This window comes from Tamandua tetradactyla, chromosome 7 (genome assembly GCF_023851605.1).
Source record: "Tamandua tetradactyla isolate mTamTet1 chromosome 7, mTamTet1.pri, whole genome shotgun sequence".
NCBI lineage: Eukaryota > Metazoa > Chordata > Mammalia > Pilosa > Myrmecophagidae > Tamandua > Tamandua tetradactyla.
This window is the reverse complement of record NC_135333.1, coordinates 136598800-136613950: the sequence shown is the minus strand read 5'-3', so window position 1 is coordinate 136613950 and position 15151 is coordinate 136598800. Positions and strand designations below refer to the sequence as shown.

At 41.1% G+C, this 15151-nt stretch overlaps 2 long non-coding RNA genes across 2 annotated transcripts in view; one reads left to right on the top strand and one right to left on the bottom strand.

Moving 5' to 3' along the window:
• LOC143690177 (uncharacterized) overlaps positions 1–15151 on the top strand; it is a 95359-nt gene that overhangs the window by 64877 nt on the left and 15331 nt on the right. Inside the window, exon 3 of the long non-coding RNA XR_013179026.1 lies at positions 4702–4783. This is a non-coding gene — a long non-coding RNA (uncharacterized LOC143690177). The remainder of the gene's footprint in view (positions 1–4701; positions 4784–15151) is intronic.
• On the bottom strand, positions 9877–11264 carry LOC143690178 (uncharacterized). The gene is made up of 3 exons (XR_013179027.1): positions 11157–11264; positions 10917–11026; positions 9877–10098 (listed from the first exon to the last, which is right to left on the bottom strand). It is a non-coding gene; the product is annotated as an uncharacterized LOC143690178 (long non-coding RNA).

Here is a 15151-nt window from a genome sequence, read left to right as displayed (position 1 = left end):
GTTATACTCTATCCTTGCAAGTTATTTAGTCTTTTCAAGCCAGTTTCTACTTCTATAAAATGGAGATACTAATACCTATCTTACAGCTTTGTGATGATGATTAAATGAGATTATTACTGTTTATGAAGTGCTTCCTTGGTATATATACATGCTCAATGAATGGAAGTTAGCATTGTTGATAAAGAATAAAGGAGAAAATAATGACTCTATAATGCCTACTTATTTGGAAGGAAACAATACATTAAAACAACGTTTCTCAACCAGGGGCAATTTTGCCCTCCACGGGACATTTGGCAATGTCTGGAGACATTTCTGGTTGTCACAACTGGGGAGGTGCTATTGGTGTCTGGTGAGCAGAAGCTTGGGGTGCTGCTAAACATCCCATAATACACAGGACAGACCCCACAGCAAAGATTTCTCTGGTCCAATTGTCAATAAAGCTGAGGTTGAGAAATGCTGAATTAAAACAACAAAAATTAATCAAGTATACTTGTAATGAGCCATATAAATATCACTTCTCATTTTTTTAAACTCATTTTTTTGTGTGTGAAATATAACACATATACAAAAAAGCAATAAATTTCCAAGTACATTGTAACAAGTAGTTATAGGACAGATTTTAATGTTTGCTTTGGGTTACAGTTCCACGATTTTTTGTTTTTTCTTCTAGCTGCTCCAAGACACTGCAGACCAACAAAAATATCAATATCATGGTTCAGCAGTTGTACTCATTTGTTAACTCCTATCTTCTCTGTTATATGCCTCCTTCTATTCTCTTTTCTTTTTTGTGAAAAATAACATATATACAAAAGAGCAATGAATTTCAAACTACATCACAACAATTAGTTGTAGGACTGATTTCAGAGTTTGATATAGGTTACAATTCCACAATTTTAGGTTTTTATTTTTAGCTTCTCTAAGATCCTGGAGACTAAAAGAAATGTCAGTATAATGATTCAGCAATCATTCTCATTTGTTAAACCCTACCTTCTCTGTATAGCTCCACCATCACCTTTGATCTTTCTCCCAATCTTTAGGGGTATTTGGGCTATGCCTGTTCTAATTTTTTCATGTTGGAGGGTAAGCATCACTTCTCAAAGCACAGAAGAACTTAAAAATAGGAGACAATATATTATCTTTGCATGTGCAGAACACAAAAGTCAGTTTAAGGAAATGACACAGCTTATATTGGATATGTGAATAGAATGCGTATCTGGAATTTCTCACTATAAAGAAACTATCAGTTTAAGAAAAATTCTTTGTGGTTTAAGAAAAGTTCTTTGTGTTCTAGAGGGGACAGTTTTCAAAACCACCAACTTTTGTTTTCATTGTTTAAAAAATACATTTTCAAGTAATGAGACAGCTTAAATTCATCAGCAAATGGTCTTAGCTGACTTTTCATCATGCATTGAATATTTTTTCAACGGGGCTTTAGTAACACGAGTAAGACATGATTTAATGAAGAAAAATTCTAGAAATTTTTATCCAAGTGGGAAGTGAATATAACTTAGATTTATCAATATAAAGACTAAAATGCAGTATTCTCCTATTTAGAAATTAGGAATCCCAGCACCTTTCATGATGATCTTAGTCTCCTTAATTTGAGCATTTCGAAACTAATTATATTATGAAAATTGATTCTCAACATACCAAGTTGCTTAGATTGTATCGGTCATGATGAACTAATTTCTTTAGATTTATGATCTGAGTAATTCATTATCGTGCAACTCACCGAGCATTAGTGGTTTCTGCCAAGTAGTTCAGAAAAGCAACCTCTTGCCAACTCCTATTCATGTTTGAAGAAGAGTCTCCTGTATGTGTGTCAAAATCTGTCACCCCAGGGCCCAGAGATGCCAGGTTATATAACGTGACATGTAGAGAGCATTTATAAAGGGAGATTATGCTTTAATGGAATGTGTTAGAGAAAGATGCATTGTTGCAGTTAAAGTCAAAGCTTTACCACCATGGCTGATGACTGAACACTAATCGAGAAGAGACCTCAAAGGTGGTGCCCACAGGTCACCTTGGGGCAGGGGAAACTCTTCAACAGTCCTCTCAGGGCCAACTTGCCGCCGTGGTGGGCAGCAGGAGTGAGGTGTGGCATGAAAGGAGGGGAGTGGTGGTGGGGGCTGGGAGGAGGTGTCATGCATGCATGCGTCCATCCGTCCATCCAGTCAACATATATTTATAGACCTACTAATAGATGCCAGGCCCTGTGTTTGTGATGGAACAGTGAGAAAGGTAGAATAGAAAAAAAAGATAACAGCTTGTGAAGGAAACCCTGACTTCCCTCTGTTCTCAAAATACTTACAGGCTGTGGGGGGGAACTATTAAATAGATAATTAGACACAAAGTTTTTTACACTGGTTATCAGTACAACTACAAAAAAATATTGGATATTATAAGAAAGAATAACTGGAGGAACTAACCTAAGCTAGGGGGTCAGAGGAGGTAGCTGGTAGGTGTGGGCTTGCTCAGTGTAGGAAAAGAGAGGCAGGACACACTTGATAAGCAGTGCAATTCAGATATAAAATATTCCAAATTAAGCATGAGGTTCTAGGCCTTTAAACGACACAGACTCCTGTGACAGGTGGTGGTTATTTACTAATTATTAAGCTAATGGAACAAACCCAGAGTCATACAGGATATTAAAAAGTCCCAAATGACTTTCATTAGTTACTGAATAACTTCTGTGAAAGTTATAAGGAAGGATGAGGTTGGCGGGTGGGCAAAGAACCTGGAGCGATCTCCAGGTCTAGGAGAGAAGTTCTGAAGGAGTGAAGAGCGTGTAAGCGGGAAGCACAACGATGTGACTGGCTGTAGAGCGTGCAGGCCCCCGGGGAGAATGGGCGTTGAGGTCACAGGAAATGAAGAGGCAGCAGGAAGGGGAGCCCCGGGGTGGAGCTCCAGCCTAGGCCTCTAACCTGGACGGGAAGTGAAGGGCCTTGTCTGAGGAGCAGGAAGGGGATCATTTTTGTGTTGGTTGTAATGAAGAAAAAAAACATATCAGCTATATAAGCCTTGCTAAAGCTTTTGTCCCGTTTGGGGATTCAGGAAGCTTGGAGTTTCTCTAATAAAATAATCTGGCCTGCTGGGAGATATTGGTAAAGGAAAAGAATGGAGAGAAGTTTGGAGGATGGCATTCCTTGATGCCTCAGCTCCCTTCTGGGTGCCCTAAGGTGGCGGCCTTGAATCCAAATCAGAAGAGAAATAAGTGTCCCCTCCCCACCCCCTCACCCCGTGATGAAATGATCTATTATATGATTCTTGATAGAGATAAATCTTTGTATGATTTAATACCATCCTCAGAGTGGGAAATACTTAAGCTGTTTGTTGGAGATTATACTCATAATCCCCCTGTTTAGTACAAAGAAGGAAAATGATAAAAGAAGCCCCCCCAAACCCACCATGTGAGGGAGGGGAACATATGCGAAGTTCAAATGAAGACAGAATACTTGTGACTACAAATTGGTTTTTAACCAGCTGTAAACAAGTGGTATGAGGAAAGATGGTAAGAGGTACAAAAATAAACAGCACTAAGTTAAAGGGGATAATTTGAGAAGCCAAAATAAGAGATGGACGTTGCAAATGATCCAGCTAAGTTGAGAGACTTTAGAAGTTCCTGGGAACTTTTTTCTTTTTTCCTTTTCAGGAGACTGTGAGGTTTTAAGTCTTTTAGGATTTCACAAGATCCTAAACATATATGTCTTAAACATGCACAAACATGTTTATTATTTTTCCTATGGAGAGAGAGGAGAGATCAGGAAATACATTCTTGTCTGACATTTGGAGAATGGCTTTTAGTACACTTTATTTTGCCTTTAAAAGCTCTGGCAAACAGTTGGCAAATAGAAATTGGTCCACAGAAATAACATGGCTTCCTGGAAACTCAGGGGGAAGGAAATGGGTGGTTTCCTTAATTACCATAGTATTTGTTTTTGTGTGTTATAACTAAAGATAGAATTCTGGCTAATGTCCTCTGGAGGGAGGGTGAATTTGGAAATTAATGAATTCAGAAGCTGGCTATTTACAGATGTATTCAATATCCTGGCTATATCAGAAAGAGTGGACCGAGATTTGTTTTTTATTTGATGTAGAATCAGTTTTAAACCCAAGGGTATCTTGTTTACGTATGGAGGGCTAATGACTTTAACATAGGCAAGAAAGCTTATTTACCACAAAGATGTGATTGGGGGTGGCAAGAGGAGTGTCTACTTAGGGCCTTAATTCATTGATCTGCTAACTATTCTTTTCTACTGGGTGTTACAGTACTTTCACTAAGAGCAGCAAACACAAGAAGACTGCAAACAAGCTATTTCAATTCAGTAGTAGTAGCAGCAGCTTCCTGGCCACTTGAAGGAATTTTGGGGAACTTTTCTCTTATCCCCTTATATATATTTGCTCAATAAATTGATCTCTATGCTGAAATCATGGATTTCATACATACACAATTGAAGAACTGAATCTATAACTCTAAGCATATTTATTTATCACCTATGGATTTAGCCCAGGTCTGGGCTTAAAAGGCATTGAGTGAGACTAGAAATAAATGAGGTAAATAAGATAATAAGAAAAAATGCACTTATTTCTTTAGACTTCTTAAAGACACTGTCTAGTAATAGATGCACCCATGCTCACTGGGGTGGGAAACACCTGGAGAATGGCTAGAAGTTTCACTCATTTTGTTCCACTTTTCCGTAGGCTTGCATTTCTGGTGCATTCAAATGTCATGCCACTGAGGAATTTCAAAATCATCAGGAGATTCCGAGTCTGTAGGACAAAGGTAAACTCTTCTTACTTCAAAGGGCTCACCTCACATAACTTGCTGATTTGTCTCCTTCGCTGCATCCGGTTCAGGAATCGCTGACAGTTTCTTCCACGGGCGTGCTCAGTCCTGACACCAAGCTTGTGCTTATGCCGTGCCTCCTGCCTAGAAGGTTTTCTCTTCCCTGGGGTGGGGATGGCCAATATTTATTTAGTCTCTGTCATGCTTTAGGCCCTGTGCTGGGCAATTCACATGCATTGTTTAATAACATCCTCATTTTAGAACTGGGGGAAAGGACCCCTAACCAATGCTGGCGGGCTCACGACTAGTAAGTGGCACAAGGCCAGAGTATGAATCTAAGTCTTTTTTTTTTTTTGTCATTTCTGGACTTACTCTCATAGTGCCTTGAGTTATTCTTTAGCTATTTCATATGCTCAGGCTTTATTTCCCCACCCAGATTGTCAGTTGTTAGAAGACCAGGACCTTATGTGTATCTTTTAATCTGCACGGAACGGGCACTCAATAGTTGCAGCCTACTGTTGAAATGAAGAGTGAAATGTAAAACATTAAAGGATTTTATAAATATGCTAAGTATCATAAGAAAGAAACAAATCCCAAAAATGTAGGTTCTGAAAGCTATTCCATGAGCATCAAAAGATACTTTGTGGTTCTCGATCTGGGCTAGTACCACCCCAGGGGGGTCTGGCAATGCACGGGAGTCTTTTTAGGTTGCCAGGATGACTGGAGGTTACTGGCACTTAGTGGGAGTGGAGTGAACAGGGATGTTAAGCATCCTGCAGAATGTGGGACGGTCCCACAAAATTGCCGGGCCCTAAATGCCAATGATGCAATTGGTATAGTAGCCTCGTGATGGAAAATGTGGTGGGCCCTGGAGCCAGAATGTCTGAGATCCAGCCTAGCTCTACCATTTACTAGCTATGTAACTCTGCCCTCTCTACTCTGGGCATTTCATTAGTGATCAATAGTGTTAGTTCCTTCTAGCTTCTGGAAAATTGTCCCCAGTAGGAAGTGATGGTCTTTGAGGAGTGAAAGAATGTGTTATACAGTGTAAGAACCAAGCGCATTTAAAAATAGTGCTTCTCAGACCTTAGTGTGTTTACACATCCCCTGGGACTCTTGTTTAACTGCAGATTCTGATCAGAGAGTCTGAGGTGGGCCTGAGTCTGCACTTCTCATAAGCTCATGGATGATGTCTATTCTATCTGAATCATCACCCTCTCTCAGTGCCCTTTTGATTGTGCTTTTGTCGACTTTACATAAGCAGCATCTCTGGAAGCATGAATGAGGCCTCGGACCATACTTTGAGAAGCAAAGCTCTAAAGTCTCTTGGAGGAGAGATCTACTTAATAAATTAAACAATCGAGTATCCATTGTATGTCAATTACATTCTTAAAGGATAAGGACGTGGGTAATGGAGGTTGGATGCAAGAAGTATAGAACGCAGTGTCTTCACTGAGGGAGTTTCCATCTGCTTTGCCACCTTTATCTTCACCAGAGAAAGATAGGGAGAGAGGTTGATAGATTTTCCATGGCTAGCTATATTTCCCAGGGGAAAAAGGCAGGGAAAATATTTCTTACATGTATTTCCTCATTAAGAAGAAAAGGTCATTTGGGGTCCCCAAATAATTTTAGAGTAGAATTTGTGACTATATAATGGAAAAACTTGGCTGCTGTTCTTGGATGCTGGGTGAAAGCCTTGTATATCTCAAAACTAGCATGAGTTGTGTGTTTCAGTGTTTGTGTGTGTGTGTGTGTGTGTGTGTGTGTGTTGTTGTATATGTGTATATGTGAGCTGGAAAGCATAGGAAGTCATTGCTAGGCAATTGCTTTCTTAACTGTTGCTGGAGAAGGGGGATCTAATATTTTCCTTGTGAAGATTAATGCTCTGAGTTAAAGGGCAGGGGTTCCTAAGGCAGCCTTGATTAGGAGCTTTGCATATTTTAAGCAGTAGAAGTCATTTGAATATAGTCTTTGAGGGAAAAGACTACTCATTATCCACTTAAATTACTTCCTGGCTGCAGCCTGGCAGTTGTACAGAAGCCAAGGCAATTGGTTCTGCATTTGGCCAGCCAATTTAGCAAGAAATTTTGCAAATTACGCAGCCCTTACAGATGGTGCTGTTGGGTTTGTTAGAATGTTTTAAACACTGGCATACTTGACCATGAACTGAATTTCCAGCCTATTAGAGCGGACTCCAGCCAATCCTAGGCTATCTCCACCGGCAGCCGGAGACCAGGAACAGACCTTTCCTGAAAGCGCATGATAAGTGACTTCCTTTCTAAACCATTCTTATGAAAAAAAAAATAATAATAATAACTTGGCCAAGGGGAGCCTCTGGAAATTTGAGGGTATCCCTGCTTATCTCTGAGTAGCTTGACTCACAATTTTAATTGGTTCTTGATCGCTTTGACTGGAGGCCAAGAAGGAGCCAGTACCTCTAGGAGAGGTGCAGAGTATTCTCTGCCAGTGTGAAGTGTAAATGCTGCAAGGATGGTGCCTGAATGTGTAGGGAGAGAACAGCTGGAGGGCTGTGGCTTTTTCCAGGAAGAGGTTTCTAAATTTGCCTCTTAGAGACTATCAGAAAGTTCAAGGTAATGTGTCATCTTCATGGGCTGAGTTTTTGCTCAGATCTTTGCAACAGGGACTGGTACTGACTTTTGCCATTAACTGCTTGCTTGTTTTATTTTTTTTCACTTTCTATTTGAATCATCACCTTTTATCCCTCTCTCTCTCAGTGCCCTTTTCGTTGTGCTTCTGTTGGCTTTACGTAAGCAGCATCTCTGGAAGCATGAATGAGGCAGATAAAATTCCCCAGGGTTACTGATCTGCCCTTCATCTATTTTTAGCACTGCCAAGAATTACCATAGCCCACAGCAGAGTTCTATCACTCTAAGCCAGTGAGCAAATTCTGAGCATTTTTTATTTGTTTGTTTGTTTGGTTTTTAAGCTTTCTTTGAGGCATTTGGTACAGGCTAAGCTTCAAGGCACATGAGTCAATCATCGATTATTCAAGACACATCATACTTAGGCTTCTCTTATCACCAGATTGTCACTGTCAACTAGACATTCAGCTCTGGCTCCTGATTTTGTGCTGGAAGCTGCACAAAGTCTACTGCGGCCTGAGTGTGTGGCCCTGGCAATGCAGAAATGGCAACAACGGTTTATCTAGTATCCACTAAAGGATTGCTGACAGCCAATTTGCCCTCCCTCAGCCAAGGGATCTTTCCTAAGAGGACAGCATGACCTGTTTGACTTTTGTTTCTATTCTATACCTAAAGGTGGGGACTTTCCATGAGCATGAGGACAAAGTGTCTGATTTACCTCCAAATCCCAGAGTTTAGCATTGAGCCTTAATGAGTTTTTCTTAATAGATAGATTAGAGGGAGGTACCCATTTATTTGTTCAATGTTTGATGGATGCATTCAACAAACGTTCGTTGATCAACACCTACATTTCAGCTTGTTGCCAGGTTGGAACGGGGCTTCCCCACCTGTTTGTAAGAATATGCACTTATTCACCATTTTGACTCTAAGAGGTCCCCTACACCTCCTCTATCCTTGGGTTCATGACCCTCTAAAGTTATCAATTCTGTTCTATTGAGCTTTGCTCATTTCCTTTGCCTCTGCAGTGTCAGCACTACTTCTGCTAGCCAAGTGGTCCCTCCCATTTCTCAACATGACTGGTTTCTGTTACTAGTTATTTTCATTCAGGGTCAATTTGGAGGTAAGGAGACAGTTGTCCTATGATGCTACCTTTGATGTCTTTGCAATGTATTCAACTTGGCTAAGCTGAACCACATCGTCTGGAATTCCTGTCTAGTATGCTTCTGATTCAGGTGGGGTATATGGGAGATTATCTTGCAAAATTTGGAGAATGGAAGGGAAACACACACACATGTCTTCTCCCAGTCATACAATCAAACACCTATCTAAGTGTTGTTGTAACAGGATTTTGCAGATGTAATTAAAGTCCCTAATAAGTTGACTTCACATTAATAAAAAGGGAGATTTTCCTGGGTGGGCCTGACTTAATCAGCCAGATGCCTTTTAAAAGACAGCCTTGATCCTTCCTGTGGACAGTGATTCTGAGCAGCAGAGCAGAAGGAAAGCTGTGGAATCTTTTTATGTCCTGGAACAACTTTCTCACTTTGTTGTTGCTGATAGGCTGATTCCTCTCACTGGTGGGAAAGAGCACCTGGGTCTTTAATTACTTTTCTTTCCTGCTGGATCTTCCTTCACTTCTGCTGACTCTTGTGCCAAGTCTGTGTACTCAGTTCCATAACAATCAGCCCTGACTTCTGTAGGATACCCTCATCACCAAGTTTGTCTTTGTGGAATCCCGACCTGCTTGTGATTTATCCTTCCTGGCTACCTGCCCTGTGGATGTCAGACTTACTTAGCCAGCTCCCAAAATTGATTAAGATAACTCCCTATAATAAATAAATGAATAGATAGATAGAAAGAAATACCTCCTTCAAATGGCTCTGCTTTTTCTGATTGAACCCTGACTGATTCATGAACTAAAGAAGCAATCATTTGTCTTACATGTCATGAAGTTAGACAGTTGAAATCTAGATGGCCACCAGCCTTCATTCATTTATTCATAACTGTTCTAGGCCTGGCAGTCTATCAGTAAACAAGGCAGAGATAGGCCATGTCCTTAGAGAGCAGATGCTGTAGGTGGGAAGATAGATTCAACAATGTTCACAAGGATAATAATGTTAGTAGAGAGTTGCCAGAAGGTATAAATGGGAGAACCTGCATAATCTGAGGTGCCAGGGAAAGGCTGTGAGGGTCCAGATGATGGAGAGCACATGACATCAAATGACAGGAATTTAGGGTGACCTGTGTAGAGTTGTTCACTGTATTGGAAGAGATGAGACTGGAGAGGTAAACCAAAGAGGGCCCTCCAAGCCAAGAGAAGGATGTCTGACTTCATTCTGATGGACAAATACACTTTTATTAAAAAAAATCATCATGAGTGCATGGGTGGTTCAGTGGTAGAATGCTCTCCTTTCATGCCGGAGACCCAGGTTCGATTCCTGGACCATGTATCAAAACAAACAAACAAACAAACAAACCATCGTGTTTAGAACTCCATGTTTCCTTTTATTTTATGATGGTTTCGTTCTGAGCCTTCCCACATCCCATGGTGTTAATGTGTTTGCTCCTGCTCTTATTTCTTTTCAGCTGTTTTCTAGAGTCCTCTTGTATAACCTGTGACACTCTTTGATTGTGCAGGCGTCACTTGGCTATTGTCAAGCTATTTTTAACTCATTCTCCTGCCTTATGCTTTGACTTCTCATGGCACACCTGTTGAGGGAAAAAGGGAACAAAACCTGAACGCTTCACATTAATTTACCTGACAATATCCTTGTCTCAATGTTTATTTTCTGTTCTATTAGGACTCACAGAAAGGGCTTCTGTTACCACCTGAAGTGCAAGGAGCTCAGCCTTCCTTACGATATTAACCCTTCTTGCCTGCTGAGCCTCCTAATGCTCTTAAGGATTTTCTTAGTTAAGTGATTGAGCCACATGCCATCCTTGGAAAGTGGGCCAGTAAATACATTAATTCCATGGGCTAGAGAGATAGGAAAAATGGAAGTGGAGAAGCTAGGAGCTAAGTAATAAATCCAACCACAAATCTGAGTTAAGTTGAACAATGTGAGCTTAAATTCAGTTTTTTGTCTTCCTCCGCCTCTCCCCTCCCCTCCCTTTCTCCCTTTCGCTCCTTTCCTTTCCCTTCCTCTCTCATCTTCCCCCTTATCCTCCCTTCCCTTCCCCTCCTCTCCCTTCCCCTGTCTGGGTCTTGCTGGGAAAACAGCTAGATATTGAGAACTGAGCCAAATTTTATTTCCAGAATGACTTGGTTTGGAAGTCAAGTTATACCAATAGCTCATTTCTTCATCTGTAAAATGGGAATAATAAAACCTTCCTGTCAAATGACATGTGCAAAGCAACTAGCTTATGGCACATGGGCGGAGCTCAGTAAATATTGGGCATTAAGCATTACAAAGTTGAACAAGGTGGCTCTTCTAGAGGGAGATTTAACATCATAGCAGTTTACCTTTTTCTTTCGTACACATTTTCACACAAAGAATGAGAAGTACCATTAGCCTTAAGAATAGTACCTGACCTTTCCAGGTTCAAGCCAGGGGTAATGGTAGATGGATCAGCTCCATGGGTAGTGACGATACTGTAACTCCTCTGGACTCATTTAAAATGAATTGGAGACTCGGTCCTGTAACGAGTTGTTGAAGAGTCCTTTGAGAATGATTGCTATTTTCTTTCTTTGCTTTCTATATATGTTATATTATACAATTAAAAAAGTTTTTTAAAAAATGAACTGGAGAGTGGCCTCCTGGCTGCACCTGCCTAACTCCGCCTCCTGCTCCCAAATGTAGGCTAGCTCAGTAATAACTTGACCCATTTAAGAAGCGTAGAGGGACAAGGGTTCCTAACTGATTCCAGAATGTGAGTCATCAGTTCTACATCTAACCCTCTGACGTTGCAGATGACAGGACAGAGGCCCTGAAAATGTGACTTGCCCATGGCCACGCAGCACTCATATCTCCTGAGAGCCAGGCCACCACTGGGGGTGCTGAGCTGGGGTGACTCATCTGGCCTCTAGGGCAATCAGGCCCTCTGGGTGGTGAAATGAGGCCTCCTGCATCCTTTCTCCAGGTCCGTGATCCTTCTTTCTAAGGACCCAGTATGTAAAAGTGAACAACACAGGCCTAGGGCCCTGGGCTTCAGTTCTCTCCCCACTGAGCGATGGGGACAGTGGTGATGTCTGATGGCTCCTCCACTCGAGCAAGGCCACTTTGGTCCTGCAGTCTGAACTTCATCACCCATCCTCAAATCTGCCACTCTCATTCTTGCCTTAGGGTTTGCATGTGCTGTTCCCCCTGCCTTAAATACCCTTCTCCACTCACATAATTCCAGTTCATGCTTCAGATCTGAAGCGAAACATCACTTTTTCTAGAAAGCTTTCTGACCTCCCATCTATTGGCTCAGCCTGTCGTATGACTTCTGAGCATCCTGCATGTCTTTGTACCTCTCATCACACTTGTTCTTACTTGTATTCCGTCTGAGTTCCTTGACACGAATGAGGGTGGGTATTGGTCTGTCCCATCTGCCATTATTTTCCAAGAACCTAGCACAGGGCTTGGCACATTCTTCTTCATTCAAAAAACCTTTTTAAAATTAATTGATACTATATCCTAATGAGGGGAAGATTGAAGTGTATGCCAGAAGTGTGAAATGGTGATGTACCCTTACTTGTGTAACAGGCGAGAGTGGCTGGCATGGGGTTGGGGGAGGCAGACAACTGCCTTCAATCCACAGAGTCCAACTAGGCACCAGCTGATGTTCCTTTGAAATGTGTCGACGAGCAGGGTGGAGGGACTGAGATTCACGGTGTCTGCGTTGTGTGTATGTGAGAATAAAGGATGAAACGGCAGCAGAGGGGAATAGGTTTGGCTGAGATACTTTCTGGGGTGATATTAAGGACTGTTAAAAATGGATCAGAGTATAGAGGAAGGTTGTGGAAATACACTCCTTAGAGGCTTCAGAAAACGGGCCAGAGAGCCATTTCAGCCAGTTATTTTGGGCCTACCACAGGCAGCAGGGTAGACCAGACTTCCTGTTAGGGCGCGATCGTTCTAGTCTCTGACCCATAATAAATAGATCTAGAGGTGCAGTTGTAGACAAATACATAAGCACATGCAAAAGCTTCTAGCCATTCTTGAGGGTGGAAATGTTGCTAGTTCATTTCCTAACATGCTTTCTGAATTTACCTTTTGCTTAGAAAATTCCCTCAGTCTTTAAACACAGCCAAACTCTTTCTAAAAGGGACTTATTCTATATTTCAAAGTGAGCGCTGATGGACATACAAATTTAACTCTTGTATTGGCATTCACCTTAAAAAAAAAAAGTGAGGAATGCAGGCAAGGCAAGAGGATTATAAAAAATAACCTGCTACTCTACACATTTTCCCAGCATACAAAGAAATCGATCTGGACCTCATCTAATTTAATTAACTTTTATGACCATAGCTCCTTTGAAATAACCACTGGAGCCAATTAGAGTCCATTAAAATTCACTCATTTTCCCAAAGCTGCATTGAAGCACCCTGGTCTTCTCCAAGGAAAACAAAAGAAAAAAAGAGTGAAAAGATCTGATCAGAAACAACAACGGAAGAGTAAGTTGCTGCAGCTGCTTTGTTACTTGGTCTCAACAGAAGCCGCTTACACGGTCATTTGCTCCAGTTTGTCACCCTGGAGCGTGGCCCTGCACACAGCAGTAGAAAATAACTCCAGGTCAGTCATGTAACTGCTTACCCAGAGTTTATCATAAACTGCAGCTATGAAAAGTAAAGATAATGCTATTTTGTACTTCCCAGCGTACACTCAATCCCCATGAGGGTAAGGGAAGAATTGCCTTCACCTCAGGCGAGAGATGCAGAGGAACTTACCCCACTTACTCATTTGCAGCCCGGTTATGTAATATTCTTTCCTTTTTCTTCCCCCGATGGCAAATGTAATGCATGTTTATTGTAAAAAAGAAAAAAAGGAATGATCCAGAATGGCTGAAAGATGTAGCTCACATCTAGGGAGAACTTGCAAGGCTCTCTTCCCCAATTTTGTTCTCTTACTAATTAAACTTTTAGAACACTTTATGTATGTCTGGGGGTGGGGTGGGTAGTTTTTTGGGTGTGTGTGTGTGTGTGGGTAGATTATATGAGGATGTGGAGTGGAGTTTTCACATTCCAGTTCCTTCCTTGTCTTCTAAACCTCTACCCCACACTACTCACCTCTTTTGTTTCAAACACTGTGCAATTATATAGCTGCTGGTGAATCCAGGCCTCTGAACTATTCATTATCAATGGTGAGATAAATGTGTGGTGAGTCCATCAATTGTCTGATGCACCCTCAAAGTGTCTTCAGATGTGCTCAGCAAAGCGTGCAATTTGATTTCTGGGGGTGTCTTGACTGCTAGTTCTACAAATATTTCATGTCCATGTGACTATCTTATAACAATATTTTCCACATCTTCGTACAGGTGAGCTCTGTCTAAAACAATTATATTTTGAAGAGTGAGTCACAGTGCCTAACATTATGTGATTATGTAATTGTGCAGGCCATTAATTGGGAAGTAGAGGTAAAGTTGCTGGAGGAGGGTTTTTTGTTTTGTTTTGCTAGAGAAGTTGTAGGTTTACATTAAGGTTCACTGTTGGTGTTGTACAATTCTGTTTTTTTTCTAAATTTTTTATTCTGGTAACACATTTAGAACAGAAAATTTCTACTTTCAACCACATTCAAATATACAATTTAGTGCAGTTCACAATGTTGTGCTATTATCACCACCATCTCTTACCAAAACTTTTCCATCAACCCAATAAGAATCTGTTGTAGTTTGCTAGCTGCTGGAATGCAACACACCAGAGACAGACTGGCTTTCAATAAAATGGGATTTATTTAGCTAACGTATAGTTCTTCAGAGGAAAGGCAGCTGACTTTCAACTGAGGTTATTTCTTATGTGGGAAGGTACAAGATGATCCCTGCTGGCCTTCTCTCCAGGCCTCTGGGATCCAAAAACTTTCCCTGGGGTAATTGCTTTTTGCATCTCCAAAGGCCTGGGCTGAGCTGCGAGTGCTGAGATGAGGTATGCTGAGCTGCTTGGGCTGTGGTACATTGAGCTCTCTCATTTAAGCACCAGCCAATTAAGTGAAACATCATTCATTATAGCAGGCACACCTCTTAGCTGACTGCAGATGTAATGAGCAACAGATGAGGTTCACATACCATTGGCTCATGTCCACAGCAACAGAACTAGGTATCTTCACCTGGCCAAGAAACCACAGAAACTATATATGATTTCAGCGTTAATTCCCCATTCCTTACTCCCAATCCATCCCCTTGTAACCTGTACTATAGATTCTGCCTCTACGAAATTTTAAATTCTAGTTATTTCATATCAGTGAGAGCATATAATATTTGTCCCTTTTTGTTTGGTTTATTTCACTTAAAATGATGTCTTCAAGTTTCATCCATGTTGTTGAATACATTAGAAGTTCACTCCTTTCTGCAGCCAAATAATATTCCATTCTATGCATATACCAGGTTATGTTTATCCATTCATTGATTGATGGACATTTGGGTTGCTTCCATCACTTTTGCCATTATGAATAGTGCTGCTGTGAACATTGGTGTGCAAATAGCTGTTTAGATCCCTGCTTTCAATTTTTTTGGTATTGTTCTAGTTTGCTAACTGCTGGAATGTGATATACCAAAAATGGATTGGTTTTTAAAAAGGGGACTTTATTAAGTTGCAAGTTTACAGCTCTAAGCCTGTGAAAATGTC